Source organism: Dasypus novemcinctus, chromosome 2 (assembly GCF_030445035.2).
Source record: "Dasypus novemcinctus isolate mDasNov1 chromosome 2, mDasNov1.1.hap2, whole genome shotgun sequence".
Classification (NCBI taxonomy): domain Eukaryota; kingdom Metazoa; phylum Chordata; class Mammalia; order Cingulata; family Dasypodidae; genus Dasypus; species Dasypus novemcinctus.
Window position 1 is genome coordinate 76715510 of NC_080674.1, and position 15658 is coordinate 76731167.

Below are 15658 nucleotides of genomic sequence, written 5' to 3' on the forward strand. Positions count from 1 at the left end.
TTAGTAGATAACCAATCAAAACAACTGCATTTTCTGAAGTATACCTGAATAAGTGGAAATGATACCTTATCCTTGGATAGATAGATGCAGTATTATAAACAATTTATTCTCTTTGAATTAATTTTTAAATTTAATGCAATCTCAGTTAGAAGACTGATAGGACTTTTAAGGAAGTTTTGCAAAAATTACTGTCAAGTTAATTTGGAAGAAAACATGTAGGAAACCACAAAAAGACAGTAAGAAGTGAAAATTTGACAAGGTATTAAAATATAAACAAAACAAAACAAACTATAGTTATTAAAACATTTTGGCTCTGGTATAGAAATAGACAAATCAACTTGTTTCTCCATTCACCTATTAATAGTGGACATTGGGTTGTTTTCAATTTTTGGCTATTATGAACAAAGTTTCTATGAACATTCTTGTACCATTTTTGTGTGGCCAAAGAACTGGGCAAATATCTAAAAGTGTAATTGCTGGGTCTTATAATACTAGCAGGCTTAACTTTATAAGAGTGTCTCACTGTTTTCCAAACTGGTTGTATGATTTTGCATTCCCACTAGCAATGTATGAAATTTCAGTAGCTTCACATTCTCTCCATTATTTGGTATTACCAGTATTTTTAATTTTAGCTCTTCTAGTGGGAGTGTAAAGAATCTCCCTGTAGTTTTATTTTGCATTTTCCTAATGACTCATAATATTGAGCATATTTTCATAAAGTTACTGGCCATTTGTTATCTCTTATTGTGAAACATCTTTTCAAATCTTTTGCCCATTTTTTAATTGGGTTGTTTGTCATTTTTAATAATTGAGTTTGATTCTTTATATGTTCTAAATGCAAATGCTTTGTTGGATATGAGCATTTTAAATGTTTTCTCCCAGTGTCTCCCAGTGTTTTTAGAAGAGCAGAAGTTTTAAATTTTGATGAAGTCCATTTTACTAATTTTTTCTTTTATGGCTGGTTTTTTTTCTGTCCTACCCAAGCATTTCTGCTATACCAAGAGTGCAAAGATTTTCTCCTTTGTCTTCTAGAAGTTTTATAATTTTTGTTTATATATTCAGATCTTTCTGTTTTTCTAATATAAACATTTAAAGCTATAAATTTCTAACTAAGCACTGTGAGCTTAATCCCGCAGGACTTGATATGTTGTGTTATCATTGCCATTCAGTTTAAGATAGCATATAATTTTCTTTGTGATTTCTTCTTTGATCCATGTGTTATTTAGAAGTTTATTGTTTAATGTCCAACTACTTGGGAATTTTACTTGTATCTTTTTTTATTGATTTCTAATTTAATTATCTTGTGGTTAGAGAACATACTCTGTATGATTTCAGTCCTTTTGAATTTATTGAGACTTATCACCCAGCAAACAGTCTATTTTGGTGAATGCTTTGAATGCACTTGAAAATAATGTTTATTCTTCTTTTGTTGGGTGGTATATTCTATGAATGTCAATTTATAGTAAAGTTGGTTTGTTGTATATTTCAAGTCTTCTATATCATTTTGATTTTTTGTATCCTTCCTTTATCAATTCCTGAAAGAAGATTGTTGAAATCTCAAATTGTGTTTATTGATTTTTAAATTTTCCGCTTAAATTTTGTCAGTTGTTGCTTCAGGTATTTTGATTCATACATGTTATTGATGCGTACATGTTTAGACTTATGTCTTCTTAATGAATTGATCCCTTTATTATTATGAAATTACTTTCTTATCCCTGGTAATGTTCCTTGCTTTGTTTTTCACTTTGTCTGATGTTAATATAACCACTCCAGTTTTCTTACAATTGTGGTTACCTATGATATCTTATTCCATTTTTTCATTTTCGTCATTTGATCTTCTTTTAAACCACTCTGATAATCTCTGTCATTTAGATTAGAATATTCAGATCACTTACATTTATTGTGATTGTTGATATGGTTTGGTTTAAAACTACCATCTTGTCACCTGCTTTTTATTTGTCCCATATGTTCTTTGTTCATTTTCCCTCTTTTTATGTCTTCTTTCCAATTAAGTATTTTTTAAAAATTTAATTTATCTTTACCATTAACTTACTAGCTATCCTTATTTTTATTTTTAGAGGTTGCTTTTGATTTTAGAATATGCATCCTTAGTTTATCGTTTACGGGGGTGACAAGATTTGCTGACCTTTTTCCTGTGGCTTAAGGCTTTGTTCCAGAGAGAGAAGGATTTGGGCAGGCTCTCTGCCTTTTCCATAATGGCTGGCATTTTTTTCTCCTCAAGGCCTGCTCCACTGAGGGTGGCCCATACTCCTGTCTCCCACTCTGTTCCAACTATTTTGTGTCTGAAGTTCCAGGGATTCTGTGATGTCAGACTAGCCAACACTGGGCTTGTAGTGGTTTGGAGCTATGTACCACAGAAAAACATGGTCTTAAACTTAATCCATTCCTATGAGTGTGAACCCTTGGTAAATAAGAGCTTTTGATGAGTTTACCTCAGTTAAGGTGTGGCCCAACTGAATCATGATGGGTCTTAATTCTATTACTGCAGGTCTTATAGGAAAGGCCACCTATAGGGAGGAAACCATAGGGAGTAGACAGAAGCTAGAAATCAATGGAAACCCAGAAAAGAAGACAAGAGAGCCACCATGTGCATTGTCATGTGGCAGAAAAGTCAGGGACAAAGGATTGCTGGCAGGCAGACCCAGAGTGCCACAGTTGCTGGGAGAAAGCAGCACCTTGATTTTGGACTTCTCCTAGCCTCAAAATCATAAGCTAAGAAATCCCCGTTGTTTAAACGAAATCTGTTGCATGCTATTTGGTTTAACAACCAGAAAAGTAAAATAGGGTCTTTAGCAAATAGTTAAAAATCTCAACTGAGTTCTTCTTACCTGCTTGTATAGGACCCAATGGCCCACCCCCCACCATGCTCTGCCACAATTGGTAGTGCTCACACTCTATCTCCTTGGAGGTTCCTGTATGTCCTTGACTTTTGGTCTACTTGGTTGGCTTGTGATCACATCAGAATTTTGGGTTAAAGAAAAGTTATTATTTTGTAGTTCAGCCATCTTTTTCTTGTAATTAGGGTGGGAATGATGACCTTCCAGCTACATCCTAGGCAGAAATGAAACTCTCGAAATAAAAGGAATTTTAATGCAGGAATTGGTGACATAGGAAATAGGAAAGCAGAGAAGCCAGTTAGAGGTGGATAAGTGGATAAGCAACTCAAAGATTGGTGACATCAGGATGCCTAAGGCTGGAAGGACAAATGGAGGAAGTGCTGCTATTAAGCCAAGTAGTTGGGATAACCAAGTGGAATCTAGAATCATATCTGTGTGTGTGTGTGTGGTGGTGGTGGTGGTGGTGGTGTATTAGTCAGCCTAAGGGGTACTGATGCAAAATACCAGAAATTGGTTGGTTTTTATAAAAGGTATTTATTTGGGGTAGTTGCTTGCAGATACCAGGCCATAATGCATAAGTTACTTCCCTCACCAAAGTCTATTTTCAGGCGTTGGAGCAAGATGGCTGCCGATGGCTGTGAGGGTTCAGGTATCCAGAGTTCCTCCCTCCCAGGGTCTTGCTTCTCTTTGGGATCAAGGTTTCTTTCTTCCTAGGGCTTGCTTCTTCCCGGGCTCAGGGTTCCTCTCTTCCTGGAGCTGGTTTCCGTTTCCTCTGTGAGCTTACTTCCTGGGGCTCTAGCTTAAGGCTTCAGCATCAAACTCCAACATCAAAAACCCTCAACTCTATCCTTTGCCATGCCTTTTATCTGTTAGTCCCCACCTGCCAAGGGGTGGGGACTCAATGCCTTAATGACATGGCCCAATCAAAGCCCTAATTATAACTTGATCATGCCCAGGTACAGACCAGATTACAAACATAATCCAATATTTATTTTTGTAATTCATAACTATATCAAACTGCAACACTCCACCTTCTGAATTCCAAAAGACATTACAATATTCAAGGAAACCTTATATCAGTACAACCCAAGTACTAAATCATAGCACAATCAATTTAAAGAAATACAATTTGTCTTGGGGCAAAGTCATGTTTGCTACAGACCTCTGAAACTTACAAAACAATTTATCTGTTTCCAATAACAAAGGGACAGACAAAGGATAAACATTTTCATTACAATAAGGAGAAATTGGGAGGGGAATCATGAATCACAGGTCCTCTACAGTTCAGTAAACCTGCAGGGCATCCTCCGTTTGATTTCGGTCTGAGAGTCTTTCTTAGGATGATGGTTTCTTCTTCTTGGGGCCTTATGGGAACCCACCCTTTCCACAGGCTTGCCCAATAGTCATTTTCATGGTTCCATCCTTATCAAGAATCTGGGTGTCGACCAAACTCCAGACCTTACCCTCCAAGAGTGTTGGAGTGATTGCCATACTTTACCCATCTTTGGGTTAGAACAACAATTGTCTAGCTTCAGCTTTTTATCTGATTACAACTGTGCGGGAACTGCATTAGCCAGGGAGACTCAAAGGCTGGGGGTGATTCAGTGTGGGCACTGGTATCATTTGGAGGTGTCTTTACTCATTCGTGTGGTGGTTGACGCTGGCTTATGGCAGGAACCCAGCTGGAGCTGTGGCTACAATACCTATATGGCCTCTCTGTGAGGCTTGGGCTTCCTCACAGCTTGGTGGCTGGATTCCAAGAGCAACAGCTTTAAGAGGCAGAAAGTGGAAGCTGTCAGTTGCTTGTGGCTTGGGCCTGGAAATTGGTATGGTGTCCCTGCTGCTGTATTTAAACAGTCCAGATTCAAGAGGAGGGGAGACCTAGACTCCACCTCACCGTTTTTGGGTATTTTTAAAAGCTGTCATACAACCTACTGGATAGTCAATGGTCTATAATGTGGGCTGGTTAAGAAAGATGAACTGGGTTAATGATTTTCTCTTTTTCTCAAAATGTGAAGTAATGCAATGGAATAAACTAGTTACAATTAGAAGACAGATGAAAGGATACCATGAAGTATAGACAAGGCCATGGGTAAATTAAGGTGTTCCAAATTAGTTAAGTTGGATTTTAAATTTGGTTCAGGATGGAGGTCAGGTGCAACACATTGAGAAACTGAGACCATAAAGCATGAGAAAAGATAGTTTGTTACTTATAGGTTCCAGAGAGAAAGGGGTGCCTTTCCATGAGTGGTGGATAGGAAGTAAGATCCACTAGGTTGGCTCAACCAGCAGATGGGGAGCACACAAGCAGAGCGAGAGGACCTGTGCGCTTGTGCCTGTGTGGTGGTCCAGGAGTACAGGTTGATAGATCCCCATGGAAGAAAAGGACTGGTTAGTTTAAAGCAAACAGGCACAGATAAGGAAAGGGATTAATGGCCCAAGGGTGGTGGGGATGATGAGCTTACCATTTGGGACCAGCTATGGGTTTTGGGAGAGGTGTGTGGATGGTATAGGGAGTAGCTGCAGGTGTGGGTTTGAGCTGTAGGGGAGGTTATGCCCAGGGCTGGAAAGGCCAAAGGTCTGTGGTGAGGCAAATGGCTTAGCCAAAGTGAGATGGATGCTGAGGCAGCACAAAAATTTTGATAGTTATAACACAAGGTGATGAGGAAGCAGAAACTATGAGAAAGTAGAACATCTGTGGAGTAGAGATACAACAAAGAACAAAGGAGAAATCGATTGAAAGATCATTCTGGTAGCGCTTGAGAGAGACCACGATGAAGTAGGAAGGGTTCCTATTTCAGTTCTGGTTCATTCATTGCTTTTGACATTGGCCTTGTCTTCCTGAGGCAAATATCTAGGTCACAGTCAATGACATTGTCCTGCATAGTAACAGGAAGTGCTGAAGTAGATGGGGCTAGGCAACACATTTTTTCTTTCCTGGAATTTTTATAGACATTAGTATGAAATAACTGTATAAAAATGTTTGAGTAGTGAGAAAGAGCCACTCTGTGCTCATTATTTTTATCTGAACTTGATCACTGTAGGCTGGATAAGAGGTGTGGGAAGTAGGTACACGAAGAGAAAACACTTCATTATTTTGAAAGATTTATTGTTTTATAATGCATATTGAAATAGAAATGGATAACTTAGTGAAGATCCGTTTTTTTCCCCAACCATAGAAATTATTTTTCATAAATAAGAGCATGATCAATACTTCAAAATACATTTGGTTAATAGGTTTTCCTTGAAATTTGAGAACACATATTATCTGGTATATATTTGTTACATGAATACTAAGTTTAGTGGCTTGCTAAATTTAAAAGAAGTACTCTATTAGCCAAGAAAGTAGGTGTTCTCCTGATAATCTTAAATGAGAGCATTTTTATTTTATCTACTGCTACATGATAATCTTCTCATCTGAAGGAAGAGTTAGGCAGTCATTAAGTTTCCACCATCATAAAAGTGTTGACTCTAAGAATATCATCATCTTATTAGAGAGAATAAAGCAATTTGAGATGTGAATACTAATATACATATTTTTCTTACAGAGCTTTTCTAGCAAAGACTCACTTAAAATTCTGCCAATAAAGTCAACTGTTTTGAGCTGCTCTTGCTGTGAAGTCAGGTGAGGGGAGGGCTGTAGCTGCTTATGAGGGCCATTCTTTTGAAAAATCCCTGGACTTTTTACACATTTACACAGTGACGCCCCAGCATTCAGTACTTATTGTAGTTATTTAACCTAATCATTGTACCAAAGATATAATTGCTCTTTCTCCTGTAGGAGGAACATAGAATAATAACACCCTAATTTTGTATGTCTCTGTACTTTAATGACAGGCTGTCATTTTCTATAATTTACAAGAGGTTATGAACAATGTGTGTAGGCTGAATGCAGTTGCTTGGTAACCACCTTTTAAAACTTTTTAAAATGTAATTACTTCTCTGGCAGGGATACACTGATCCAACGAAATTGCCTCAAACCTCTCTCTAAGCAATGCAACATATTAAATACTCCTGTGATTTTTATTTCAAGTTGTTTGCCTTTTAAATCCTATTAAGGCAATCCACCTTTGTTATGATCATTATTCTTCTTAGAACAAAGTGAAACTTCCAAATGATTTCTGTACATTATTATTTTTCCTCACTGTTTTTCTGTATTTCTTTTCATATTGTTTTTTAGAGTTGAGGATAGAAGTTTGTGAATAATAATGACAATCTCATTTCACTCTGAATAATTCTAAATGCTTTAAACACCACCAATCTGGTTTTCTTTACCTATGTATCAAAATTTGCAGTGTAGGAACATTCTTGTGACTTCTGTCCCAGATCCCACATGTGACAGTTTGAGATAATTTTTGTGAATCCCAAAAAGAGAATGATTATGTTCGGAAACTAATCTATTCCTCGGGGTGTGATACTTTTTGATTGTATTAAATCCGGTGAGGGGCCTCTAATGAAGTTTAGGTGATAAAATCAATTTAGGGCTTCTGATTGGGCTATGTCAGTAAGGTATTACTCAGATTGTGTCTGCGCCCTCTTGGTGGGCTGATATAAATGGACACTCACTCAAGAAGACATGCCAGAGGAGAGAACTTTGTCATTTTTATCTGCAATGTGATAGAAAGGAGAAGGCTCAAACAGTTAAAGCCCCAGGGAGAGAAAAGGCATTCACCTGATAGTTTTCAGCTACCTTGCAAAGAAAGCCAAGACTGATACAGAAGACCCAGAAAGAAATGGGCCCTATGCCAGGAGAGAGAGGAAGCCCTGAGAGACAAGCCCTAATCCAGCTACAGCCTCTTTGAAGATTCCTTCCTTCATTCCTGATAGCACTGGTAAAGTTGCTTATTTCCCCATGGATGAGAGAGACTCCATCTTCTTGGTCATGGATGGGATGAGGTGCATGTGGTCATCCCCACACTTGATCACACAGCTCTCCAGATGCAGCATCACCTGCACTTCCTTACTCCCTGCATCTATCCAGTCGTTGCAACACAAGGTGCACCCGGCCAGACAGTCCTGAAACTTCTCCAGCTTGCTGGTCACCAGGGCCTGGGCTTGAGCCAGAGGTGCATGGCAGCACTCAATGCCCTCATGCACCTGCTGCAGGGATGCCTGGCTCTCCTCACAACAGCTGGTCCTGCACCAAACATGAGTCCCTGCATCTTCCTGGTGTTCTCTTTCTCCAGACTCTTCACCATAGTGTCCACCGCCTCGAGCTGCAGCAGCTCCGGCCATTGCGACCCTCCAGAGCGCCCTGCCGCCCTCACTTGGGCTCAGACGCCCCAGACCACTCCCTCGCCTCCACTTGCTGGGGTCGTTCGGACATGAGGACCTCCCTGCCCGGCCCTCGCCCACAAAGAGTTCATTTTTGAGAACAAAGTTGACATACTCTTTGACTCTAAGTGTGAGGTGGGGTAGCTAGAAGAAAGAAGAAATGGAGTTGAGGACCTGAAAGAACATGCTTGTTTCTGCCCTTCCATCCCAGGCTTGATAAGTGACCTCCAAGATAGAGGAGAGGAGAGAATTTGGAGCGAGGAAAAAAGGAAGTTAAAAGCAGTGCAGAGACCATGTGCTCTCTGAACTCTACCCATGCACCTGTCTCCACCCTTTCAAATTGTCCCTTCCAGAATCCCAATGAAGAAAGTCCCAGGTGCAGTCTGGAATAACAACCCTGGGGAGAAGCCCCCAGCCTCATGCTGTCTTAGCAAAGTTGTAGAATGGTGTATCTTGAGAATAGTGGGCCAGAGACGCTCCCTCCTCCTCCAACCTTTCCCATGGATCCTGTGATCTCCTTATTCCAGGGTACAGCATGGAGGCACAGAAGTTAGTTAAGAGTTAGATCTGGCCAGGAGATCACCTGACAGGCGTGAGAAGACTTTACCAAAAGAAGGCTGCACACACTTCCAGCTAGGGACCAGATGGAGTGCAGAACTGAATCCAGAGGACTGGCAGCTCCAGAGAGCTGAAAAGAGACCAGAGTGGCCAGAGCTCTGAGCTTTGCACTGCATACCCCTTGAACTAAGAGGACAGACAAGTTATACCAGTAGTAGACAGCAGCAAAGGTGTGCCCTCAGGGAAGTTATATACCTCCTATCAAGATCCTGATGTTCCCATAAGCCTCTCCAGGAGGCAGGTGCTGCCCCAGAGAGAGGAATGGAGGAGGACAGAATATTCAGTTCACTAAGACTTAACCTGGTAAGTGACTTGATCACAAGTTGGAATTTACTGAGTTAAAAATTACCAGCTGGACTGAAAACTCCAGGAATTGTTTTAAATGATCTATCATTAGATAGACAGGGGAAGAAATTGAACTGAGGGATACAAATAAAGAACCTTAACCTGTTTGTACCTCTTTTGGTTTATACCTGTGTGGCGTAGTTTGGTTGTATGTCTCAAGTGGGAAGGGGTTGAGGCTAGGAGGGGGCAGAAGAAGTGGCAAGTCTGAAGTAGCCCATGTGTACAGTCTGGTGATATGATTAGAAGTAGGCTCCCTGGAAACAGGCAACCCTGGTTCAAATGCTAACTCCATCAATGACCAGTGTTGTGTTCTTGGACAAATTATTTGCCATTTCTGTATCTGATTTTCCTCCTGTGCGGAAATATACTATCCAACCCCTTAGGGTTGTTGTGAGGTTTTGAGATAAAATATATAAAGCTTTTGATACATAGTACCTGAAATATAGTGTTTGATAAGCTTGTTCTCCCATGCTGTCCCCATCCCCATGTCATGTGAGAAAGGTGACATCATGTGGGTAGAGATTTTCCTTCCTTATTCACTTCTGTATGTATAGGATCTGGCAAGGAGTAGGTACCCAATAAATAGTTATTGGTTTAATAAATTGGTGGGGAGATCTAGGGAGACAGCTGAGAGTATGAAAGTAGGTCCAACCCACAGAGAAAGTCCCAAATGGAAGGAGCAAGCTAAGACTTGAGTGGGGTGAATGAAAAAGCATGTACATAGTTGTGAATTCTGTCTTTGGAGAGCAGGTTTTAATCAGAGTAACGGAAATAGAACAAACCTACACATGCACAATGAAACACACACACATATACAATTTAGACTAGAAAAGGAATAGAAATCCATAGTTTACACAAAAACAAATCCTGCACTATAAAAGCTTACTTTTATAGACCAATAGTTGTGTTTTCTATCTGCTTGTGCATATTTGTGAGGAAATGTCTGAGCATGTGTTTCTAGTATATGTTTCTGAGTATCTATAAAATACTTGGACTAGATTCTTCAGTCTCAAGTGATGGTTTGGATCTATATCTTGTCATATCTATCATCTATCTATCAATCAGTCATTTATCTACTATCTAATAATCTGTTGTATGCAAACTGAATTGTTTTGAATGAAAAATGTAAATGGAAATTAACTACATCACAAGGTAAATACTAATGCTTTAAAAATCTTATAATAGGGAAGCAGTTATGGCTCAACTGATAGAGCTTCCACCTACCATATGGGAGGACCTGGGTTCAATCCCTGGTGCTTCCTGGTGAAAAAGAAGAGAAAGCATACCCTCATGGTAAGCCAGTGCCCACGTGAGTGCCTGCATGGTGCCTGCCAGTGCCCATGCAAGTGAGTCACACAGCAGGATGATGATGCATCAAAAGAGAGACAAGGGGAGAGTCAAGGTGAAGCACAGCAGAAACCAGGAACTAAGGTGGTATAATTGACAGGGAACTTGTCTCCCCATCAGAGGTCTCCAGGATCGGATCCCGGTGAATCCTAGAGGGGAGAAAATGAGAAGACAACACAGACAGCAAAATCAGCAGGGCAGGAGAAAGGGAAGGGGAGAAAATAAATAAATCTTAAAAAACAAAACAAAACTCTTGTAGTACAAGAGCTTATGAAGATAAAGAAAATATAAAAAGATTTTTATTTGACATTTCAAAATCATTGTAGGTTTTTAGAATTAAAAGAATTAACCCTTAGACCTAACTCATTTATAAATTGGGTAAAATTATGACTTTGGAATAAGAGCAAGCTCATCAAGGATAATGGAATTAGGACATAGTGATCTTCCTTCCTTCCTATTTTACTATTTCTTCAAAATAAAAAACCTTTAAAATCTCATATTTGTAGTTTTTATTGTTTTTACTATACTACTAGAAATGATGGGTAATGATTTTCGGAAGAACTTTATATTTCTAAGTTATAAAGAGATTTCAAATCCTTGACATGGTAAGCGAAGATGCTGTTCAATTCTGTTTTTCCTGAGAATCACCTTCATTTGATTTCCATATTCTTTGGAGAATAAGGAATGTCCTATGCACAGAGTGGTCTGCCCTAATACAATGACATTCAAATCAAGTCATAAATCCATGTTCTTTTATTCATGACAAAAGGCAAAGGTTAATTCTTGTGTCCTTTTGAAAAATAACCATTACCAAATAAGTATATGCTCATTTGCAGACAATTTGTGAACATACAGACAAGAAAAAGAATAAAATTAAAATTCACTCATAATTCCACCATGCAGCAATATGTTTTATATTTTAGAATATATATTTTCATTTTCTTCTAAGTATATGTATTGCCTCTTTTTTTCTTTCTGTTCTTTTTAACAGGAAGGAGATCATAATATGCATGAACTTTTTTCAAGTAATATATCACAAACATCTTTCCATCCCTTCTCTCTAAACATACACGTACTATACATACACATATTCCTATTTTTATTGGTTGTATTGTATTCTAAACTAGCTTTGTACCATATTTTTCATACCATAGTATTCTATCATCTCTTCTATACTTAATATAACTCTTATATTTGGTTCTTTGAACATTTAAAATTTTTTCATTATTTTAAGTAACAACCACAACAAATGCTTTGAATCTAAATATTTGTAATAATGATTATTTCCTTAACTTAGACTGTAAAAAATCTAAATATTTTGATATGTTTTTCCAGAACAGCTCTTTAGAAAGTTTGAATCAATTTACACGCCTACTAGTTGTATATAAAAGTTCTTTTGCTCTTATTTATCAGTAATATTGGTATCAATAAAAAGGAAACAGAAAAAACAGTAAGACAAAAATGACAACAACAAACATCTTTGTCAATGTTTGGTGAAAATGATTGTTATATTGCCTTTTCTTAGATCACTGGTGACTGGTGAAGATGAAAATGTTTGCACACATATATATGTATTTGTGACTTGCTTTTAATGTGCTGCCTTTGGTAACCAACAGGCATGGCTTCAAATTCTGGATCTTTTACTTACTTAACTGCTTGAAGTTCAGTTTCCTAATCAGTAAAATAAAAACATACTACTTGTTTAATAAATGTCAACTTAATCATTATATCAGTAGAGTTTGGCTAATCTGATTCTTTCAAGGAGGTGATTCTCACAGACAAGGTAACACTGTGCTAGGCAGCATGAGATACAAAGGAAGAAACGCTAACTATATGCCATATAGTTACAATCAAATTGAGGAAAGGATGTGAATACGGATGAAACAAGCAGGGAACATTAGTATTCTTTAATGTGACAATACTATACACAGATACATTGTGATGAGAAGTCATGTAATGTGACAGAAAATAATACAATAAGGTACTCAATGTATAGGACCAAAATAAGTGCAAGAGTTACGGACAGGAGATAGGAAAGTAGACTGGCACTGATGATGACAATGGCAGTGATACTGTCAGACAGTGATGGTGATGTCTGCTACTTTTGAGCTCTTTCCATATTCTAGGGACTTCACACACCTTATTATATTTAATACTCTTAGCAATCTCTAGAGTAGGTAGAATTATCCTTATTTTATAACTTAGGAAATTGAGATTTAGGTTAATTTAGAAAACCACAGTTTTGGAATTCAAACTTAGTTTTGTCTGATTTCAACTTTATTATGTTTAACTGCTGCTCTCCAGCCAAAGTTCATAGAAAATAAAAATAGAATTTATAGTCTACACTCTCCTTAGCATTCTCTGACACAAAGATTTGAATGCTAAATTGCAAGACTTTGGATTTCTTGAATGGAAGGAAGGGGAAAAGCAAAAGTTGTTTCCTCAGATTAAAAACTAGTGAAGCCAGCTAGTAAGATAGGAAATCAATAGATGGATCTGGAACCTGGCAGAGAGTCCACGTGGACATCAATAACCCCCTGGATATTCCCCAACGACTTTATCATTGGGTCCTCATGGGGGATTGATGGGTGGGTGACCCGGACTTGCCCGTGGGCCAGGCCAATACGACAGGACGTCTCCTGTCTGACCAAGCTCGGGGATCTAGAAACAAAGCAAATGACACAGAGACGGGGACAAGAGACACAAAGAATGGAGGCAAGACAGGATTCTGATCAAGCCTCATTTATTGGGGATAAAACACGGGGATATGTAGAGAGGGAAGGGAACGTGTACATAGGTGATAGGCTGGTTTTGCGGGTGGCAGACATCCAAGGAGGGGATTGGCTGAAAGTTTGTGCCGGGTCGGCAGTTTTGCGCCTTGCGCATGCATATTGCTGTGGTCACCTGAGTTGCAGCGGGAAGGGGAGAACAAAGAAGCAGGGAGGAAGAAGAATAAGGAAATGACAGGGCAGATTTGTGAACTCCGCCATGTTGTGAGATCCGCCATGTTGTGAGAGGTTGTAAATAGGTCTCACAGTGGGTGGCTCCCTACAGGTGGGGTAATCAATCAAAACAGCAAACAGCTGGGACTCCTCCTAGGCTATTAGCAAAGGGGTAGAATAATTAATGGTTCAAAAAGCAGGTACAAGGCCTGAATTCATGCGCTTTCTCTCTCTCTCTTGACTTTGGACCCCAATTCTGGCCGCCTTCTCCCCCAACTTGGATCACTACGCAAGTAAACCTGGAAATTTATAATCTATAAAGGGAAATTGTAGTCTGTAAATCAGCCCTCTTTATCACTTTTCAGTCCCTTCCTCTTCACCTGGGAACCATGGTCTGTTATTTTCTCTCATTTGTTGTCCCTACCTATCTGAATAAATTACTGGCCTAACTACCCAACGTACTCTTGAAATTCATTTCTGCAGCATAGTCAAGAACCTAAACAAAATCAAGTAATACTACATAAAGTCAGTATTAATCTAGTTAACCTATCTTTCATCTAAATGGTTAAAAAACATGGCAATATATTCAAATTAACTTTTAAAAACTCACAGATTAAAACAAAATATCGTTTTTCATTTATCAAAGTAGAAAGTATTTTTCAAAACCAACAAAACTATCCACAAGGGGGAAAAAACCAAACTTATTTCCTGAGTGGTGGCATTATACAGGCTATTTTCTTCTTTTAGGTAATTTTTACATTTTCTGGAGCTAACCCTACTTTTTAAAGAGAGCAATCTTTTTCTTTAGTCACTCATGCTTCTTCTTTTTTCTCCCCCCTGGGAAAAGGGCCAACAGCTTTTTTCAGATTCTCAGAGATTTATATCTATGACTCCTCTCCCCACCTCTCCCCAAAGGTTAAAAACCACTACTCTAATAGTATATGTTGAAAAAGATCATAAATGTATTAGAAACAAAGGCTGAGCTATATACTTTTTAAAAAATCCACCTATAACATACAGACATACTTAGGCACCATGAAAATAATTGTTTTCTGATAAAAGACTTAGCTAACCATACCTTTTCTAGGAAGTTATGTCTTACAAATAAGGTCTCTGGACACATTCCATTGTGGCTCATGAGAAGCATCCAATATTATGATTTGGAGTTTTAAAGGCTATATCTACCAACTTCCTGGGTTAGTATTGGGATATTAATTTTGAATTACAATAGCCCATTATGGATTATGAATGTTAAAAATGTAACATTTGTGGCACTGTAATTCTTCCTGGATTTCTCTGTGTTCCTGCAATGCTAGCCTCCTGTGCAATGGAAATGGAAGGGCTATAAAGATAGAGATGTCCCCTTTTGTTCCCTAGAAACTTCTGCTCTTCACATTTAAGGGTATTAGGTCTGGAGGCACATGTTTACATTTCAAAGAGAATAAAACCTGGGACCATTTGTTTTCTTGCAAAGAGATGTAAACTAGATACCTTCCTTAAGACTTGCTTACATCAGGGACATAATGTTTCTTTCTCTCTCTCAGAAGGAGAGGAGGGCAGTTCCTGTGTAAGCTACCAGATTCATGATTTCAGGATTCTTCTTTATGCACACACAAGCCTAACCATCAGGTTCTCATTGTGTTACTTTGAAAGGAGAGGATGTGATGTGGAAACTGATGCAGTTATTGATGTAGTAATAGTCTGCCCCTAATTCAGAAACCTTGTGTTTGCTTTTAGGAGAAAATAAATTGGAATATTAAACATTTGTCAACATTTAAAAAAAATTCTCTGTACTCTAACTTATGTTTTGATCTGCATTTCCAATTAGTTGCTGAAAACTTAAATTTGGAATTGAAAGCAAGTTAATCACTTCTGGATTAAATCCAGACTCTGGTTAAATATTTATTTAATTGAGAATTATCTTCTGTAGACATGGTATAGCAGTTTGATGTTGTTATGAATTCCAAAAATAGATATTGGATTATGTTTGTAATCTGGTCTGCACCTGGGCATGATTAAGTTATGATTAGGGCTTGGATTGGTCCATGTCATTAGGGTGTTGAGTCCCCACCCACTAAACTCTTACCCTAAATAAATACCCCTTATAAAAACCAACCAATTTCTTGTATTTTTGCATCAGCACCCCTTTGGTTGACTAATACAGAATTTGGTACCGAGGAGTGGGGAAGTGCTTTTGCAATTATCAAAATGCTGAAATAGTTTTATAAATGTGTAAGGGGTATTTTTTGGAGTAATTGTGAGATGCTTGATGGA

General features: G+C 38.4%; 1 pseudogene; it reads right to left on the reverse strand.

Moving 5' to 3' along the window:
• Positions 1 to 7700: 7700 nt before the first annotated feature.
• On the reverse strand, positions 7701 to 8093 carry LOC101436500 (protein FAM136A pseudogene; annotated as a pseudogene).
• Between the last annotated feature and the right edge of the window lie 7565 nt (positions 8094 to 15658).